The sequence below is a fragment of the Python bivittatus genome, unplaced genomic scaffold (genome assembly GCF_059951505.1).
Source record: "Python bivittatus isolate LINGU-HERP-01145 unplaced genomic scaffold, Pbiv_v1 ctg000220_np1212, whole genome shotgun sequence".
Lineage (NCBI taxonomy): Eukaryota > Metazoa > Chordata > Lepidosauria > Squamata > Pythonidae > Python > Python bivittatus.
The window spans coordinates 30,049,543-30,070,137 of NW_028277048.1; the positions used below are offsets into that span (position 1 = coordinate 30,049,543).

General features: G+C 42.0%; 1 long non-coding RNA gene across 1 annotated transcript in view; it reads right to left on the bottom strand.

Annotated features, from left to right (window-relative positions):
• LOC112540416 (uncharacterized) overlaps positions 1-20,595 on the bottom strand; it is a 39,491-nt gene that overhangs the window by 15,142 nt on the left and 3,754 nt on the right. The window contains exons 2-5 of the long non-coding RNA XR_003084499.2: positions 17,315-17,394; positions 16,395-16,510; positions 3,172-3,283; positions 2,278-2,398 (exon numbers count right to left, since the gene is read on the bottom strand). This is a non-coding gene — a long non-coding RNA (uncharacterized LOC112540416). The remainder of the gene's footprint in view (positions 1-2,277; positions 2,399-3,171; positions 3,284-16,394; positions 16,511-17,314; positions 17,395-20,595) is intronic.

A 20,595-nucleotide genomic window follows, 5' to 3' on the forward strand; every position in this document is an offset into this window, starting at 1 on the left:
CAGGCCTCAGCAGTGTTCTGCTACCATATCTGACCTGTCATACATCAGATCCTCAGCCCTGCAAAAGGTCAGCTGTATTGATCTCTCAGGTTGTCAACACTCACATTAAGCAAAGGCTAACAAGACAGGGAGGAACGAGTGCCAGAATTGGTTTTCATCCTCAGATCCTGGCTGTTGATCCACAGTCTTAATTTACCCACTTCCATATAAATCTTAGCTGGATGAACCACCAAAAGAGACCTTGTGCCTGAAACAACTAATGGTAAAGATTAGGAAATAATTGCACAAGAATCCCAGCCTCCACTATGCAAAGGGGTAGGGCAATGGGAAAATGAGGTATCTTGAATGGAAGGAGAGCCTTCCTTAACCAGAGACTTTCCAAATGTGTTAACCTACAAGTCCCTCTAGAAAGAGCAGTGCCTACCCAGGATGTAGCAATGGGACTTGTAGTCTGATACAGAAGGCAACCTGTTGGGGAAGAATGGCTTGGGGACAGCATAGAAAACCGACAGGGATCAAGTTGTTGAGAGAACCCAAGAGTTGTGATATGACCATGAAACTATACCTTATCTTTCTATCCTATTCTCCTTCCATGTCCCCCCACCCACCCAAGTTTGGACAAGATGATAAATGCCTCAATTAGTAAGCAGATTTTGCCAATCGATCCTCTGAAGCATTGGTGGTCAGGTCTGATCAATGTCCCCAATTATGCATTATAACAGGCATCCAATGCATACCTGTATCTGGCCCTATGCAACCTAGAAATATTCCTTACCCTTGTGTCTTTTGAGGTCTGGTCAGAGCTGAAGACACGGGAGAGCCTTCACTGACTGGATGAGATTGTAGTCAAGGATCCCATTGCCTTTCCTTAACTGAAGAGAAGGAAATTGTAGGAGGGACAAAATGCTTCTCTCCCTACCCTGAAACTCAGAATGAAGCCCAATAATATCCCCAAACTGCAGAAGTAGATGAATCAAGCTGTTTCCTGAGGCAAGTGAGAAATGCTCCTAAATGCTCAGATGAAGAAGTCTGAGGAATGGGCTTAGCCTTCAAATTACTAAAATAGACATTTATGACTGAGCAACTGATAAGATGAACATTCATAGGGGATGTTCACTTTTGTGGGATGAACTTATGTTATGTTATGGATCTGAGGTTGCACCTATGTTTATTTTTATACACTGCTGGCTGCTCAGAGTCACTGTAGTAAGTTGGGTGGCCATACAAATCGACTAAAGAAAGAAAGAAAAACTAGTTTAGAGAGCATCTGTCTTTTAACCTGGGCAGTTGCTGTAAGCAGAATCATTGGGAAAACATTCCAATGTCTGTGTCTCCTTTTCTCTTTAATTTGATTATGTTGCGACACAGCTTCTTTACATGGCTCCATTGTCTATTATTATTCCATTTGTGTTCCTGTTATTCCTCCAGAATGAATTGGCTATTGAAATGGTCTTTCTGAACATATTTCAAATAGCTGAATTCTACTTGTCTATGTCTGATCATCGCAGGAAATGTCAACAAAGAGGTGAAAGAGAAAAAGAAGGAAGCACTTTTCCTGAAACAGGGGCTTCCAAAGACAATGTGTTGCCTGAGAAATAATATCACAGACCATCCCACCACTATCACTGCTCTAAGTCAAACTGCATAATAGCCAAAACTGGCTAAAATATTTTACCTTTAGCATCTGATATACAAAAACATATAAAGTTCTCCCCTTCCCCAACTAAAACCAGTCCTGCCAGAACAGCCACCTCTCTCTACTTTCTGGCAAGGCCAGCTTTGACCATATTCCACGTTCTCCCCTCCTCTAACGGTGAATGGTTAGGTCCACTGGGGTGAATCCCAATTCCTCAAGGAAGCAGTGCCTTAGAGGGGCACATTACCTAAAAACGCTTTTAAAACAGTTTGGAATTCTTCTATTAAAGATTACTTAAAAAAAAAGAATCGTACCAGATCTAGGCTGCAAAAATCAGGATGACCATTAGATGGCAGCAAAGAGATACAGAAAGGACCATTTCTTTAAAAAAACATAGATAATATAACCTTCTACCAGGTCTGGGCTGTGAAAATTCAAAGGACCAGTGAATGATAGCCAATAGCTATAGAAAACTCTTAGCTCATTTCTGCAACCTAGCGGTGTTTGGATCTTTGCAATCCAGATCTGGAGGCCCTCAATACGCGAACCAAAATCTCTGAGCTGAATTAATCGTTGTGTTAATCATATTATGAAGCAGGATCTCAGCCAAATTAAACTCAGCTCTGTGGCGATACGATTACCTGGATTTTTCAGTGTCACAGTGTGTCACTGCATTCCCTCAGCATTTCCTCCAGCCTAGGCTGTGATGGATGTCTTTTCCCGGCAGTGCTGGGAGGTCAGCATCAAAGCTGTCCAACTCGACTGCAAGAAAATTTACAACAGTGGTGAAATAGCCACTACGAGCAATGTTAATTCATTACATGGGTATCCCAGCCTTCCTCCAGGGAGCTAACAGCAACATGTATGTTCCCCCCTGTGAGTGTGTCTAGTCCGAGGTCACTGAGTAATTTTCATGTTTGAGTAAGGATCTGAACCCAGATCTGATCTCTGGCATGTTCACCACAATGCATCATGACTGGGTTCACATATCACATTTGGTCATAATGTAATTTGTTTTACTTAGCATTCTATGAGCAGAACCACTGGGCAGCGTTAACCATGGTTCGTAGTTTTAGCATGATGCAAGAACTCATGTTAATTGTATTCAGTTATTAAGGTTAAGCAAATCAAGCCATATCTTAGCAGTGAATGTGGATGATTCATGGCCAGAACAGAACAAGGGGATCCACTGTGATGGATATGAAGGAGAGCTGATATGTGAGAATCAATATCTACCACTGCATATGCTATTTCTGCAAATGAGCATAAATGAAAAGATGCCACCTGCAAGTCATGTGTGTATGAGTCTCTAAGGCATATTTTGTGATGGAATCATCACTTCTTATAATTCGACTTTACTTCAAATGCTTCAGTGAAAACAGCAGCCTTGGGTCACCGTTCTTACACATCCCTGCTATTGTGCTGTTGTTTCACACAGGGAGAGGCTCCCTTTCAGATCAGTGGTGGCTGCTGCTGTTGCTGCTGCTGCTGGCAACTAAGAAACACATAGGAGGAGATAGAAGGAAATTCAATACTTTGCTGTTTCAAGGGTAGCAGTTCTGAGCCATCCATGACATTCATTTCCTCAGGGAAGAAATGGAAGCAGTGCCACACATTCATCCACCAGCTTGAAGCAGTCTGTGACATCTACAGGATAAAAGAAGAAATCCCAAAGTACTGCAATTATTAAACCTCAGCTAAATGTGCAATATATCACAGGAGAGAAGCAATCCATGTTTGCCAACCCACAGCATACATCTGTTACACAAGCAAACTATTTTCCAATATCGGGCTGTGTAGTATTCAGAGGGAAACATCCTCCATGACTGATCAAAAATGGAAGACTGAAATTAGAAGAGATAAAAACCAAAGGGAAGGGCAACTTTCAAGCCAGAGTGGGACTAAAAATGGCTTCAGACTCACACATGTAACGATCGAAGCAACTAGCAGCAGCATCAGAAATGGATGATTTCATTTTTAATAAACACACAGAGAAAGATCTTTATAAGATCTGCCCCCCTCTGTACTATCACCCTCCAGCCTTTTTCCAGAAGATCACATCATTTTTTTCTAAGAATGACTCCAAAATAAATTTCTAAGAACAATTTCTAAATACATTTTATTCTATAAAGTATCCCTAGTTTAATTCTTGCTTTTTGTTTTGTTTTTACAAACATTAACTAGAATGATAAGACTCAGTTAGCAAATGGTAGCCTCATTTGCTTCCACCATTTCCTTATATGTATGAAATTACCCTTTAATTTATGCATTTTATTTTGGACTGTATGGCCTGAAATACACTCAGGGTCTCAGAGACGCTTACAGCTTCTCCACTCCCAAGCGCACTTAGATTCACATGTGCAGATGGAAATACACCATATTCCAATTTAAACAATACTTAAGATTTCTTCAACATGTATTTATAACAGTGTGGAAATCAGTATGTGCATGTACAGCCTTTGTATGCAAAATACACGTGTGAGTTTAAAGTATAAACTCTGTACACACCTATGATACTTTTCTTCACCACAGTGGTATTTGGTGTGATTTTAATGATATATTTTTGTTTGTTTTTATTTCCTTGTTTTTGTATTTTGTGGCTTTGAATAGGGAAACTGTCTTCGTAGTAGAGGGGCAGGGTAGAAATAAAGCATTTTTATTTTATTTTTCATTCTTACACTTATACCCATGCACCTTATATAATTTTCTGTCACAAATACATCTGTACATACATCCTACATTGATGTTCCTTTTGGTGATCATAACATGCATTACATACGTACACTTTGCTTTTGCAGACAGTAAAATAGATTGGTTGCTTTATTCTTCCCTCCCAAATGCACCCATTCACTTGTGCACAACTTTTACACACCATTACACTTGTTCTTCCTTCCTTCTGATAGACTGAGTTACATGGTTATAATTCTGATATGCACACTCAGAGATACATAGTGCATTTCACACTGTAGGCAAATTTCATTCTTTTATACCCCCAGGACTGGAGGGCCCACATCTTATAGACTGCCTACGATATATACATCCGCACAGGCAGGTGAGCAAGGGTGAGGGTTTTTCTTTATATATGCACAATGTAGATCCCTTCCTTTCACCAGCGTAGCACGCCCACCCCAGGGGGCTAAAGATAATATAAAGGGGCTCCTGCCTACTCCGCGCTGTCACGTCGGCCTGTCAGTCGGCTGGTAATTAATGCGAACTGCGGGTCCAGCGCCCCATCGGAGTCGTATATCACTGCCAGCTCCCGTGCGGCAAAGCAACCTCTTTTACCCAAGCACTGTTATTTGGGGAATTTTCTATGTATTAGCTGTTGATGCACATTAATACATTAAAAATGTCAGCAGTGGAGGCCAGCTAATTGTCTGATTTAAATGTCTATTTGTCAGCGCACGGCTCAGGTGGGCATGAGCCGAATCGGGAATGAAGCACGGAACCTGTCTCGGAACGGGAGGGGGCGGCTCTTGCCGGAGCGGGGCCGCAAGATGATCGATGGCAGAGACATGCAGCCCAAAATGTTTGCGTTTCTGCTCGGCTTGCCTTGGCGCATGGGGGGGAGAGAGGTGGGGAAGAAAGGAGGCAATGCAACAAGGAGACAGAGGAAGCTTTTAGGGAGGTGGACTGCCAGGCACAAAGTTTCCAGGTACTCTGCAGCACCACGAGGAGGGAGAGGGGCCCTCCAGGGAGAAAGCAAAGGATGGTTGCTGCTGGGGCCAGAAGTCTCTGTTTCCTCCAGCACAAGCCTCCAGTTACAATACCCATCACCCGTGACCATTGGCCTGGCTGCCTGGGCCTAATGGGAATAGGAGTCAAGCAACATCTGGCAGATCTCCTCTGACTCTAGGGAGCTGGAGAATTGGACCAATAATTCTCTGGATTGGCTCCATCAGGAAGCTCCTTGTTTTGTTTTGCTGCTCTGGTTAGCATCATGGGCTCTGTTAGCCCTTTCAGGAAAAAGAGCACAACCAACCATCAGAAGGTATTGTTGCAAGGTAAGGTTGGCCTTAGCTGGGGAAAGGTATCATCTGAGACAGTTTTTTTAGCCATGGAGCACTGAGTGGAGCACTACGGCTTGGAATATGCTCTCTTAATGATGAAGAACATAAGTGCTTCTAAACATGTGCAGAGTGCACTCAACCCTACACCTGAGGATGGGAGGTAAGGGGGTCTTCTAGGCAAATGTGAATCTCAAAACTCCTCTTTTTAGCAGCGAAGTACTTCCTGAAGCAAGGCCAAGCTAGAAACTCAATACGATTCAAATATTTTACGTGCCTTTGGATTACACCAGCCTCCAACAATCTTTTGTCCTTCAAATGTATCAAACTCAAACTCACCTCTTATTGGCTGATGAAAGACTTGCACTTTCGGTTCGATACATTTGGGAGGCACCAGGTTGGAGAAAGGCTGGATTAGATACTTTAAGAGATTATGATTTTAGCATTAGCCTAATACTGCCCAAATTACCATCGAGCAGATGATTAATCTGAACTACTCTGGAAGTGGGGGGAGGGGGGTGTTAGAGAATTTCACTGATATTTTTGTGGATCTTGCCTTGCAAACAAATGCTCCTATTTTGTTGCCATTCTTCCAGGGAGATTCAAAAGAAGGCAAAATGCTCACAGCAAACATCTTCTTCACCCCTAAATCAAAACATTCAATATCCTTACATTGTTCAGATGATGTTATTCTTCACATTTAGGACAACACAGTGAATTGGAATTGTTTCATATTTGACTGGCTAAATAAGAGATCTCCAACTTCATCAAGCTGGTGGGCAATTTTGAAATTCTGAGAGAATACCATGGGTGTAATAATAAAATTGATTGATTAACTGACTGATTGAACTTATACCACACCGCAATCAACGGACTCTTGGTAGCTTATAAAGTATACAACTCATAACAAAACATCAACGATAAAATAGCAGCATAAATGACAATAAAAATAAATAAAATAATAAAAATGTTGCCATGCATTAAATCAAGAAAATGCCCGATGGAATAGTTTTATTTTTAGCAGCTTTCTCAAAGCCAGCAGGGAGGGGGGAAATTTGATCTCCAAAGGGAGACCATTCCAGAGCAGAGGCACCATCAGAGAACCACCACCACCCCATCTGGACACCCCTCCCCAGAAGTATGGGACCACCAGCATATGTCCCCTACAAGATTTAATTGCTTGGTCAATTCTGGTTAATAATAGTTAATAAAATGGCTGCCTTGGGAAGGGGAAGGTGTATCTGCTAATGAAATGACTGTCATGACTGGTAAGGCTAGTCATCATATACTGCTCTAGGATTAAAATGACTCTACAGGTGGATATAAATGATTCTCCATTCTGTCAGTCTGACACCTGTTGATAACTTTAGGCTGATGCATGAATGCTCCCTTCTCTTTGAGGTCTGGCCACTGTCCTCCAAAGCCATTCTGCTCTGGAGAGCAGGAAAGTCTTGTTCTTTCAAAATGGCCTCTCCTTCTGTAGCCATCCGTGGTGGCAGTGGGAAATCAGTTCCCGCTCTGCTGCTTCATTTTGAAATCTTCCCTGAGCTTGTCAGCTGTTTTTCAGACTTCTTCTAAGGCAGGTTGAGCAGTCTTCTGGAATTGAGCTAAACCGTTGTTCAGCTTGTTCTGAACATAGGTGTAGCAACAGACCTGTGCTCAGCTGTTTCTAGACACAGATTTGGTGCTCTTCTGGAGCAGTGCTAAACCCAGGTCCAAAAAGAGGCTGGCTGTCATCAGCAGATAGCCGGGCTCCCTATGAAGGCACTCTGACAAAATACCTGCACAAAATCAGAGTGAGTTTGATAAGTGGCTAACCCAACAGCCTAGTTATCTGTCAAAACTCACTCTTCCCCAGCGCTCTTTAAGGCAAGTGAGCGATGGGTGTCATGGCCATTCCTGCTGGATGGTAATGTCTGATGTTGGGGGAGGGAAACAAAGCTGGGGATATCAACCAATCCTTGTTCTTAACAAGCCCAGTACACCATAATGTCAACACCATTTGCCAGCACGGTGCCCATGGGCTCCTCTGCAGGGTTGAATTAAAGGGCTCCCCGCCCATCCTTCAGCCAACCAAAAGCCATTCTGCCCCCACTGGTGACCTCTATCCTGCTACAGACTGGTCGATGAAGCCTGTCAGATGGTGCACACAGCAAAACTTGTGTTGGCGCAAGGAGAAAAATACTGCTTCAGCAATGGGATAATGAAGGACAACTGAAAGCGGTCTCAGGTATGTGTTGGGAAAGGCTCAGAGGAACCATTGTATGCACTGCAGATTTCTTGTCTTTAGCCTTACCCAGTTTTCCTTTCTGTGAGATGGGTGTTTTATGATTAGCCACGCCAATCGTGGCAGCCCTTCTGTTAACGAACATCATATTCCCTTTCCACAGCAGCCATTTTACTACAGAGCCCACGGCACTCTCTCAAAATATCAAGACTGCCTCCTGGAGTAACGGAGGAAAGATTCTGTAGCAGATAGTTTTATGATGGCATACTTTCTGCTGGTTCCAGGGCAGCTTCGTGTGCATGTGTGTGCCTTCAAGTCAGCATTGATTCCTGGTGGCTGCCTGGATCAGTCTCTGCAGTTTTCCTGGCAAGGTTTTGGAAGTGGTTCGCCCTTGGTTTATTCCTAGGGCTGAGAGAGAATGAGTGGCCCGAGATCACCCAGCTGGCTTTGTGCCTAAGGCAGGACTCAAACTCACAGCCTCCTGGTTTCTAGCCTGGTGCCTTAACCGCTACACTACACTGGTTCTCCAAGGGCAGCTTTATAGCACTTTTAACTCTATAATTCTTCTCGTTCAGGATCACCATCCAAATGTTCAGAGAGGAAAGAAAGAGAATTTTCCTTGCTTTCTCTCCCTCCAATCTGTCGGGCTTTTAATTGCCCCCAAGCTTCTAGAAAAGCCTCTGGATCTTTGTAGAGTTGAGAGGGATAAAGATAGCTAAAGCTGTAGTGCTTCCATTACAAAAATACAGTACAACGTTGTATATATTTAAATGAATCTGTGGACACTTCCTGTACCATCAGAGCACTCTGCTAGTGACCATCATATATGTGGGTATCAACAGAGAAATGTGAAGGTGCAGGAAGGAGGAAATTATTTTATTTACATAATTTATTCTACAGGCATCCTTCTACCTATGTCTGGTTATAGGATGACTTCATTATTTACAGAGTGAAGAAGAAAACATCAAAACAACCACAAACAAGTGCAAAAAGTTAACAATGGGGCTTTGAAAGAACATTTCCTTTAACTTTTCATACTGAAAGTGTTAGTCTGTGAGCGTAACAAGAATCTGGCAATGATATCTCACATGGTGTAACCTGTCCTTCCTAGCTGGTGTGCCTGTATGATAGACATATCAAACATGCAAACACATCTTTGTTTTGCCATTTTTACATGTAACACCCCCCCCCCATGGGTACATATGGAAACAGTTCTTGAGCAACAGCCAAACTGTAAATTAAGTTATAGACGCCAACTATTTGACTCAGAATCCTATTCCTTGGCTTGTCTGCTATTTCTGCCAACTATGGGCGTTCCATAGTGAAGGCCAAGTATACAACATATGTTCAGAACACTTTTCTTTATTCCCACTGGCCTGATAGCCCACTGGGGCCCTGCCTTTGAAACTGGCACTGAAATCCAGTCTGGATTTGGGACTTCTGTCTCCCGCTATGGCCCTCTAATGAGGCGAGCAGGTTCAGTGCAACACAAGGACGGGGGTCTGCGAAGGACATCTGCTCTCCCAGAATCCTTGCGGCTAGGAGAGGTGCTGACCCTTGGTGTCTGAACCCCACTGGGAGCCCCTTCAAACCACCCAATCTTTCCGTGCCGGACTAATTGCCAAAAGAGGGCAGGATGGATTTCTTCATCTGACATCCCTAGAATGCTTAATAAACGCCGCTTGTCCGAGGAATTAATTCGGGCCGCCCTGCAGATATCAATCTTGGCGTGTACTGGCATGCAGGTGATATACAGCCTGGCTGCCATTTATTAGCACAGAGCTGGTGGATTTAGGAAATGACTAATTTTATATGGTCTGGAGCGCAGTGCATCTCCTCGGACAGTAAATCCCAGCTGAATTGGGCAGGGAGAGGGGAGAAAAACGGTCTTTTTCTAGCTCTACCCTCCTTCCTCCTCCTCCCCCAACAATAAGCATCAGTCTTCCCCCACTGCTGGAAGAGGAGCAGTCAGGTTTCAGGGAAAATATATAGAAGAACCAATGTGCCTGGATGTGGCTTCCTGGGCTTCTAATCTACCCACCCTTGGGGAAGAGGTCCCTCAGCCTTCTCTGACTTGTCCCCTTTCCAATGTGCTGGACCACAATTCTTATAAACTGCAAATAAACCAAATACTACAAAATACCCTAAGCCTCCTCCAGCATCTTTCTAAAGAGAACCTGGGCCTTATGAAAATAAGAACCAAATTCAAAAGGATACATATATATTTACATCCCACGTTTTCTCTGAGAGTTCCAAGTACCATACCCTCATTCTAGTCTCACAGAGACCTACCCCACACAGTGGGTTGAACGGGGAGAAACTGGTCCCATATTGCCCAGGGAGCTCCATGACTCAGTGGGGTCTCTCTGGTCCAACACCTGAACTCTCAGCTTTCAAGACAAAGTTTACCACGCGGATTTAAAATTTAAACTGAAAATTAAACTAAAATTAGCAGCTAAGATGCATAATTTACCTGCAGCACAACAGCAGAAAAGAAATTGATTAAAAAGCTCCATCAGAGCATAGATGTTAAAATACCTGAATATTAATATATTCAAATAGGAAAAGACCTGGGAGAATAAAAGTGCCTTCACCTGGTACTTGGAAAGATGGCTATTTTTCAGTGCCAGGTGAATGGATTTTTATTTGCTCAGGCCTGTATGTCCCAGGCAAGACTTATATACTGGAAAATGTATTCCAGAGCTGGGGGCAAGAAGTGAATGCCCATCATTTCGCAAGCCACCATCCCTAAGACGATACCTAGGATACGCTCTGAGGCCTCTCTAAGAGTTAGCATAGGTCCATAGAGGAAGAAGCATTTCTTTGCTATTCCTCATTGTTATCATCAATTTCTGTTTTATTAAACGCTTTTCTACACCACTCTGGAATCTAATGTAATACGGACAGTGTGTAGAAGTTTTAAGTATAGTAGAAAAACTACTACTAGAGTAAAAGAAGCATTGCAAGTGTTAAGTAATGCCTCTCCTCCCCCACCCCCAAATTGAGAGAAATATGACGGTAATCCACAAAATACTAATCATGGAAGAAGTGCCCCAGATGCCGACACATATGCTTTGCCTTTCCTCTTTTCCAGCTTTTGACAGAAGAAAAATAAGTACATGGTGTTTTGATAAAGCAGACAAGGTTTCCAGGAACACAGGAAACAAGACAAGTGAACCACCCATGGGGGTTGGTGGCATTGTTCCACCAAAGAATTTCTCTCTGTGTGTGCATTATATATGCCCCTGCATCCAAGAAATCAAACCCAGGTAGATTTTAAATTCTACAGATACACTTCAGGAATTACTTTGCCACAGCTGCGTCCCACGGTCTAGATATAATGCTAAACAGGGTTAAAGTCCACAGGGCTTGCTGTGCTGAAGGAAGGGGCTTTCATCAGTAAAAAAGAAGTTGATTAGTAGGCGGGTGGTGCATTAAGGGCTGGCAAATAATACTACCTTGGTGCCTCTGGGTTTGGCTCTTTGCTTTTTTGGGGAAATGCCTATTAGGGCCACTGAGGGAGGAAGGGAGGAAGAAGTTCAGGGCACAGCTGCAGTGGAGACAGGCAGTGAGATAGACACCTACCTGGGAAACTTGAAGGCCCCAGGAGATACTTCCCAAACACCTTGTCCAAAGTTTCCCATGGAATTTCAGTACTCTCACTTGAGTTCTTATGAGATTTTGGTGTTCCCAGGAAATTTAGCAATCTCAAAATCACTGTACATTTAATTTAATTGGGAAGTGGTGATAGATGACAACTATGGACTGCATGTTGCCAACTCTTAACCTATTCATAAGAGTGTCTTTTTGGCAAAACCCTTTCCCAGATCAGTCAGGTTTCAAGACATAGCTTCCTGAAGTTACAGGATTAGAATGATGAACAAGCTACTTCCAAACAAATTGCAAATTTCAGTCTCCATCAGTTTCAGTGACTAATCTCTGTGATTTACATGGGAAGACATGTAAATATAGGTGTGCTGTACAATGTAAGCTACACCTATATAATCTACCTATGCATATCCTATGCTGTAAGTTGGAGTTCAGAAAAAGACGTGTTTGGAGATAAACTGGATCTAGATGGAGATTTGAGGTCCTCTGATATACTACTGTACTACTTATGGAAAGTGAGAAGCTGGACATAAATGGTCAGCCACCATATGATGGAGCCCTAGAGTGCAAGTCCACAAAAGTCAGGGTCAGGTGGCAATTTCATTCTAAGAACCCATCCTATTGGTCCTGCCTCTGTGATGCAGATCTTGAAATATTACAGCCACACTGAGGAAATAAACTCTTGAAAAGTGGCCCATATAGCACAATTCTTACATTTTATTAGTACTTATTTTTATATCCATAGATACTACCTCTACACTACTGTGAAACTTAGTACACACTTGGAATATATTTCCACGTAAAAGAAAATGTGATAAACTCCACAATAACATACAGAATACCTAGAAGCTTTAAGCAAAAGTTTAATTCGCCTGCCAAAACAATACATGGATGTGTGTTATAGTCTTTGCCTTTAGATGCTGCCAATGTTGTTTTGCAGTTTGATTATTTGTGAGCGGGGTTAGCTGAGGAGGCAAAATTTACTTCCTAACTTTCTCTGTCCCCATAGACCTCCTCCATAACGGTTGGAACTAAATTACCATCGTCAGCACAGTCAGTGATCATGCTGGCAGGGTGATGGGAATGGTAGTGCAACGTATCTGGAAGCCACCCACTGAGGGCAGATTTCTCTAGAGCAGGAATGGGGAACCTGTGGCTCTCTAGAACTACTGCACTAAACTACCACTCACAGCATCCTTCATCCCAGCAGTGCTGCCTGGGAATTTACTTCAACAACATCTGGCAGACCACTGCTTCCCCATCCCTGTTCTAGAGAAGCCATCGGGTCCTGAACAGGGCATAACTATTAATTACTGACACTTCTGATAAATATAAAACATGTACCCTAAACAGTCTTAACAATGTAGGAAGGTAAGAACTCTGCAGGACTGGACCTCTTGATGAGCATACTGTTTCCCATAGAGGCCAGCCAGGTATCTCTTGGAACCCCTCAAGCATGAGATAAGCACCATCACTCTACTTTGTTGTTTACTGGTGTGCAGGACCATGCAGATTCTGACCTGCAGGCTTCCTTTAGCCCCATTATAGCTGATGCCTCCTGAGAGGTCTATCCACCAGGAGTTTGGGTACCCCTCAACCAACACACCCACACATCTTTAAACCAATGGTCATTGCCACCTAGCCTGGGAGCAAAATGCTCAAGCTAACGATGCATTACATGAAGCAGCTTTTAGTTCCCTTGGTTCTAAATATAATACCAATCAATTTCACTGGTTATCTGAGTGCCGATATGAGAAGGAAAACTCTGTTTGCTTTACCCATCCCGTGCATCATTTTATCAACCCCTTTATCATGTCCTCCTTTAGGTGCCCTTATTACCAACGAAAAGCCTCCAATATTTCCCTTTTTCTCATAAGTGCTCTTGCTTTTCGACTATTTGGATTGCCCTTTTCTGCACTTGAGATGCTAATGTTATACTGTCCAGCAGACAGCAAGATGCCTGGGGGTGGAAGGAGGGGAAGGTATAATAATTAAGTTTTGCCTAAAGCCTTTATTGCCCTTGACTCTTTGACTCTTTTATCAAAAATGGCTCTCCAATAAAAGTCCTTGCTGACCAGAGCTAAAGAGCATAGCTAGGGGAAGGAGGATTGTGCATTATTGAAGCTAAGATCTGGGTATGTCTTATTACCGTAAATCTGAAGGGTACCGATTTTTAAATGCTTCTTAGGGACCCCTTTCAGAAATCAGTTCATTGTAATGGCTTGTGAAACTCCTAGCTTTCCCTATTTCCTTGAAGATCAAATTTTGGACAGTTTTGAAGTCATTTATAGAAGGTTATACCGGTTTAACTTTCCATTTCTTAGGCTGAATTATAATGAGAACACCTCTCTGAAAACGCAGTGTTATTGTTGCTTTTAGAATAATTAATATTTGCTTTTTAATTGCTAATCAATATTAAATAGATTTCAAACAGCTGGGTCAACCTGGATTTCTTGCAAAACAAGGGTTTAACACAGCAGGCATTCTTTACAGGGCAAACCCTGGCAGAATGGCTGACCCTGGCCATTTATTTTGTGCTCTAAAAGGGCAGTAAATGATTACTTACGGAATATAATTTCTATGTATCTTTATTCCCAAGAATGGAAGTACTACAATTTAATTTGTCCTCCTCTGCCCTACAGATATGAATAAAACTTGGGGGGCAGATAAGAAGAAGTATATTTTTGGTACAGAATTCTTTGTCAATTTTTAATCCTAGACTGAGAATTCAAAATGGGCATCTTTAGCACTAGGCTCTGTTGGTGAGTATCAAAGTTCTAGCCAAAAAAACCCCCCCAAAAAACAAAACACAACAGATCCCACAAACCACAATCAGGTGTTCATTTGTGTTATAACAACAAGACTGCAATTTTATTCTCAATTTATGGAAATAAGACCCACTGAACATAATGGATTTACTTCCAAGTCTACACGCAAAGGATTGCACTAAGTGGCACGAAGAAGAAAAACCAAGAACGGTGCCTGTTCTTTAATCCTAGTCATAAATAGCCAGTAGCAACAGGGTTACTATCTGTGCTAGATATAACTTCCCAGATTTGCTTCTGGGAGTCTTACTAACACATGCCGCTTGTTATTCAAAGGTGAACGCAGGACCACAGGTTCCCTTCTGCCTTGCAGCCCATCTACTTTTCACCTTTCCCTCCGATCACCGCCTGTCTCTTTGCTCAATGCCACAATATACCACTGAGCTTCTCCTCACCCTGAAAGTGTAAAGGAAGGGGACCTAAGGACCAGCCCTCCTTTGAACCATGCCTGTGCAGGGCATTCTCCCTGCAAGATTCTGGTCCTTAGGGATCTTCTGCCATTCGACCCTCCGCATGCAGATTTGGCAATGAGTTTTTGCATCTCTCCTCTCCTCTGACTGACTTAAATGCACCCATCCATTAGCCCCATCTGTCTTCAGATTAATATCCACACTCCTCCACTCCTGCTCCTGCACAGCCTGAGGCAGGCAGCAGTCTGTCACCAGCAACCTGCTTCAATATTTCATCAAGCATGGGCAAGAGGTGACTCCCAGCAAGGAGAGAGTCCTCCGTCCTTGCTTGTGTTCAAAAAGCCAGCAGGTGTCCAGGCCTATGTCTCTGCCAGCCTGTCAAGGCAGCAGGCACAACTGCCCAGGGAAAGGACTTCTCTTGACAGACTGCCTGCAGTCTGGTGCATGCCATAATGAAGGGACCCACCCCATGGAATTCCAGAAGCCCAGCTAGGGCACAAGCAGGGTTGGGAGGGCATTTTCCCAGGGAAAACAGACATGCAAAGTTCTGCAGAGATGTTCAGATTTTCACTCTGATCCTCTTCTGCCACACTGGGCCCTTTCAATTTTAAAAACATGTATTATTTGTTTAATAATGGTGAAAGTCAAAAAAACCCTACCACGCCCACAGCAAAAAAAAGATAGTAAAGAAAGAAAACCTAGATATATTCTACTGATTAAAATAAACATGATAGGAAAAAAAAAAGAAAACTAACAGGGAAGAAAAAGATTTCTATAATAACTATAGATAATGATATAAAGTTAATACAATCTTTAGGCTTATCATTAAATCTAACCATATAAAAACATACTGCATCATCCTCTCACTGTTAGACCCCAGAGACTTTTAAAAAATAGATAACAAACTCATATCCTGGTTCCATTCCATAAAATCTTAAATTTCTTTCCATTATATAAAATTATCCTCTTTACTAAGATATTAATTCCTTGTTTCAGGAATATATTTAACATCGCATTAACTATGTTTTCCCAAAATTGCATTGACATATATGGCAACTGCAACCAAAACAAGGCTATAGCTGAACAAGACCAGATCATTTGAGTAAAAGAACTTTCCAATTTCTTACAACGTCAGTGCAAATCACCTAATGTCCATCCTTTTTTAAACATTATTTAAGGGGCCCTATAAACACAAAATAATATTTTCTGATAAATTAATTTTATATTTAAATCATAAGAAGTATATTTCACATTTCTCAACATCTGGACTGATCGAGTCTTCAAAATTGGATGTTCCCATTTTTTATTCCACAGTCCAGATACATGACTAAAACTAACTTTCATTTTACTTTTTAATTTCTTATAAAATTGAATCGTTGGTTTTCATTCAAGTGCTGCATCTCTTAAAGCCTTAAAATTGCAGGCACCCTCGAAAGCTGCTAGGGCATCTGGTCCGTACTATTTAATTAATACAAATATTGCCAACCACATATTCTAGGTAAGTCATACTTAAGATACAATCTCTCACAATCTTTAAAACAACCATTAGAAATCAACTGATTTAAAGTGCTGACCTTCTGTTTAGTCCAGGCATTCCAATCTTTCCCACCATTTTCAAATTTGGATTATTACATGTCATCAATTTCTTATGTGATTTGGGATCGAAACGTAACCACTTACCTATTAATCACCAAATGTGCCTAGCAGCCTTCAAAGATCCCTGCTTGGCATATTGTACTTGGACTCTAAGACTTGCTGGGTTTACAGAGGTGTTACACACTTGCTCTCCCTATGAGCTGAAAGAGAGGAAAATCATAAAAAACCTCATTCCAAAAGAACGTAGATGTTAACACAAAAACCCAATGATCGTTGGAAATCTGGTAGGCTAAAGCCACCGTCATTATAAGGCAACCTCAGTCTGGCCAAGGGTATTTGAGGGATTTTAGCCTGCCATACACATTGTATATCTGTATAAATCTATTGTAGGGGAGGTGGGTGGAAGAGAAATCCAATAAATAAATAAATAAATAAAATAAATAAAGTATCTAGTAGGATTAACATTGCAATCCCTCATATAATATGCATTAATTCTTAGGTACTATTCATTGTGATTAACATGAATCTTACCCCAAAGACTTAATGGGAGTTTCAGCCGCTGAGTCGTATCTACTGAAATTGCATCTATACCTTTAAACATATTTAATTCGATGTATTGTGTTATATGTCACTTGGGCCCTCCAACTGCCCTTGGAGTTGAAGCCCACAACCATCTAAAGCCTACAGTCTAATGCAATTATGGAATGCCCTGGGAAGGGGTAAGTATGCTCTCCTGAGGAAAAGCATGGACCCATGTTCTACAATTTCACCTACCAAAAGTCAACAACATATGCACTGCTGAGTGACAGGTGACATTACTAGTTCCTTCAGATCTTCAGCACACACTCATGTCAGGAAACAGGAGGTCAGCATGTGGCATTCGGTAAACAGCTGCTCCCACAGCCTGGAGTCCTATCTCTACAGTTCCTGAAAAGTTGGCCTTGACTACTAACCACCTTAAATCCCAATATTAGATATATATGAGTCTATAAAACATTACTTACAATAGCATCATTGGAACCAGTGGGGTTGTACTTGTATTATCTCTTCTCCCAGACACCTAGGTCTGGTAAAAATCACGGTGCTGCAATATGACAAAATGAAAGTCATGAGCTCACAACACTCAGAACCCTGCTGGACTGGAGCAGCACAGAAACCCAGCAAACAAACAAACGCAAAGTCCAGCCAAACAAACACAAACCCCAACTTTCCAGTGTGGCAGCCGAGAATGTAAGCGACAGGGTTTGCATCACAATACTGCAATGCACATGTTGTCTTCTGACCCTCCATGACCCCCTCCTGTGGACAACCATGCACATCTTCATGCCTCTGTCTTACACATTTCTCATAAATCAAATGAGTAAGTTAGTAGAGGCCGTTTCTGTCCTGTTTAAGGAGGAGCAAGCATGCAATGTGCCAATAAACGTATCTTGCTAGGCCAAAGCTAGAGGCAATAGGAAGTTCAGAAGAAAGTTCATTTCCATGCCTGTATAAGTGGTAAAATACAGGGCTCCTGTTGCTTTATGTTTTAAACAGCTTTTTCTCACATGCATCTAACTGCAGCACATACATACCAAGCAATCTCCTTGATCTACTGCAGTGTTTCTTAACCTTGGGAACTTGAAGATCACACATCTGGGGAATTCTAGGAGTTGAAGTCCACACATCTTCAAGTTGCCAAGGTTGAGAAACACTGATCTACTGTATCCTCATGACACTGCTTTCATCTGATCTGCAGCTCATACTGAGGCAGCCTTAAGGCCTCTTCAGCAGTACTTGTGTTAAAGTACTACTTTCTCCCATGGGTACAGTCTGACATGTGTCAGTGGCCTTCCAGTCAGTGATGCAATCCGGTGACCCCTGGGGGCAGGATCAGCACAGCACCTGTTGGCCCATTTAGACTGGTGCAGCCATGGCCGTTTCCCTCCAGTTGCCAGATTGGGTCTTCCAAGGCCATTCAGTTTTGGATGGTAGGAGAATCCATTTCTTTCCAACTAGGCTCTTCCCCTTATTTTCCAGGTCTCTGACCATTTCCAGCTTGGAGACCTGGATCTACCTGGACAGCAAGTGATTCAACAGTGGTGGAGATGGAGTCTGCACAGTGAAGTAAGGGAGAGACCAGGGGGTAGGTTCCCTTTGAATGCACCTGCAGATAACACTTCTGCAAATCCAGAATGAGTTTTGTTAAACCCAACATCTACACATTGGTCAAAACTCGCCTTCTGTCTGGTCCCATGCTACTAAGGAGAGTGGTGGATGTTTCTCAACTGGCTCATGATGTCTGGTGGGAGGGAAGGGAAATAAAGCTGGGGGGATCCAATCCCTGTCCTTAATATACACTGGAAATAAGGGCAGCATTGTGCGAGTGGAAGGACAGGGATCACCAGTTGAGGCAGCAAATTTTATGCCAATGAATTTTTTTGCTGGCTCAAGGACTGATGGGTAGCACTAACTTGGTCAAAGAGAAGAGCCATAAAAGCAATTGAAAAAAGGGTGTGCTTCAGCTATCAACCCATCAGTGTCTAAACATAGTTTTCTCTGCCCTCCACTGAAAAGCTCTCATAAGGTTTACTAAAATCATAACCTGGTTCATATAGAATGCAAGTAAAACATGTTATGGCTTGCTTATTGTGTAGAATAATATATTCACCAATTCATGGTATTACATGGTTCATTCTAGTTTTGTATGCCACCCAAAGCCCACCAGAGTTAGGCAGCCCATTCATTCATTCATTCATTCATTCATTCATTCATTCGTATATGTATATGTGTATGTGTATGTGTGTGTATGTATGTATGTATGTGTGTGTGTATATATATATATATTCCGCAAACCAGAGTTTAAAAATCCTAGTGTGATTTTAAAAGCATATAGGTTTGTGTGTGTGTGTGCCTTCAAGTCAGTGTTGACTCTTGGAAACTGCCTGGATTAGTCCCTGCAGTTTTCTTGGCAAGATTTTTAGAAGTAGTTTGCCCTTCCCTTCTTCCCAAGGCTAAGAGAGAGTGACTGGTCACCAGCTGGCTTTGTCGAAGGCAGGACTAGATCTGAGTCTCCTGGTTTCTAGTAGTGCCTGAACCATTATACCAAACTGGCTCTCATATAGGTTTTATAGCTCAGAAAATGTCAGAATTTTTAGAACAACACATTCCTGATTAGATTCCTGTGCAGTAAGCAATTGATTTGTGTCTTCTAAAGTAGGTTTGGGTTATCATATTTGGGCTGTAAACATCTAAACCACCACCAGGTGGCAGCAGAGACTCAGACTTTTTGCATCTCTTTGCTGCCCTCCAGTGTTTGCATGGAGTTTTGCAGGTCAGATATGACAACCCTAACCAAGTTGTTGTTTAGTTACTTCTGATGCTTTGTGACTCATTGACACTGTTTTGCAGGATTGTTTGTATGTAACTGCTTTTTAAAGTTTTTGTAAACTTGTGCTTGTGTCTATCTAGCCACTTTGCCTGACTGCATTTTTTGATTACCTTCGATTTTTCCAAGCATCAGGATTTTTCTGATGATTCTTACCTTTGCATTACATTCAAAATGTTTAAACTTTAGCTTATTAGTGCTTTCAGTCTGTAGTCTTTTACTTCATCTAGTACTGAATCATACTTTTTTCTTGCAATCCAAGGTATTCTCAGCAATCTTCTCTAGCAGCACAATGCAGAGGTATCCATTTCTCATTGTTCAACCTTTCTGATGCTCTAGCTTTCACAGTCATCTATTATGACTGGGAAAACCACAGCCTTAACAATATGTATCTTTGTTTGGCAGTATGATGTCTCTGCACTTTAATATTTTGTCTGCCATATTTCTCCCAAATAGCAGATGTCTGTCTCTTTATTTCATGGCTATGGTCCTCATTCTTGAAAAATTCTGAGCCTAGGAAAGTATGATCTGTTATTACTTCTTCTCTGCCTATTTGTGCTAGGTTGGCACTGCCTGCGTTTTAAATTCTGAACAGCATACTGGCTTTTGCATTTTCTTCTTTCATTTTTAGCAAGAGAATCCTTAAATCTTCCTCATATCTGACCATTTTAGAAGTATCATCAGATATCTGAGAATGACGTTTTTCCATGCAATGTTAATTTTAATCTTTAGTTCCTGTAGTCCAGCATTTCTCTCAAGGTATATTTTGCATATAAGCTAAATAAGTAAGGTGACCATCTACAACCTTCAACAATTTGGTTGCTCCATATTCCATCCCGGCTGTTGCTTCCTGGCCATCAACAGACAAATAGACATGATGCACCCATGTTTTTAAGGGCTATCCACAGCTTACTGAGG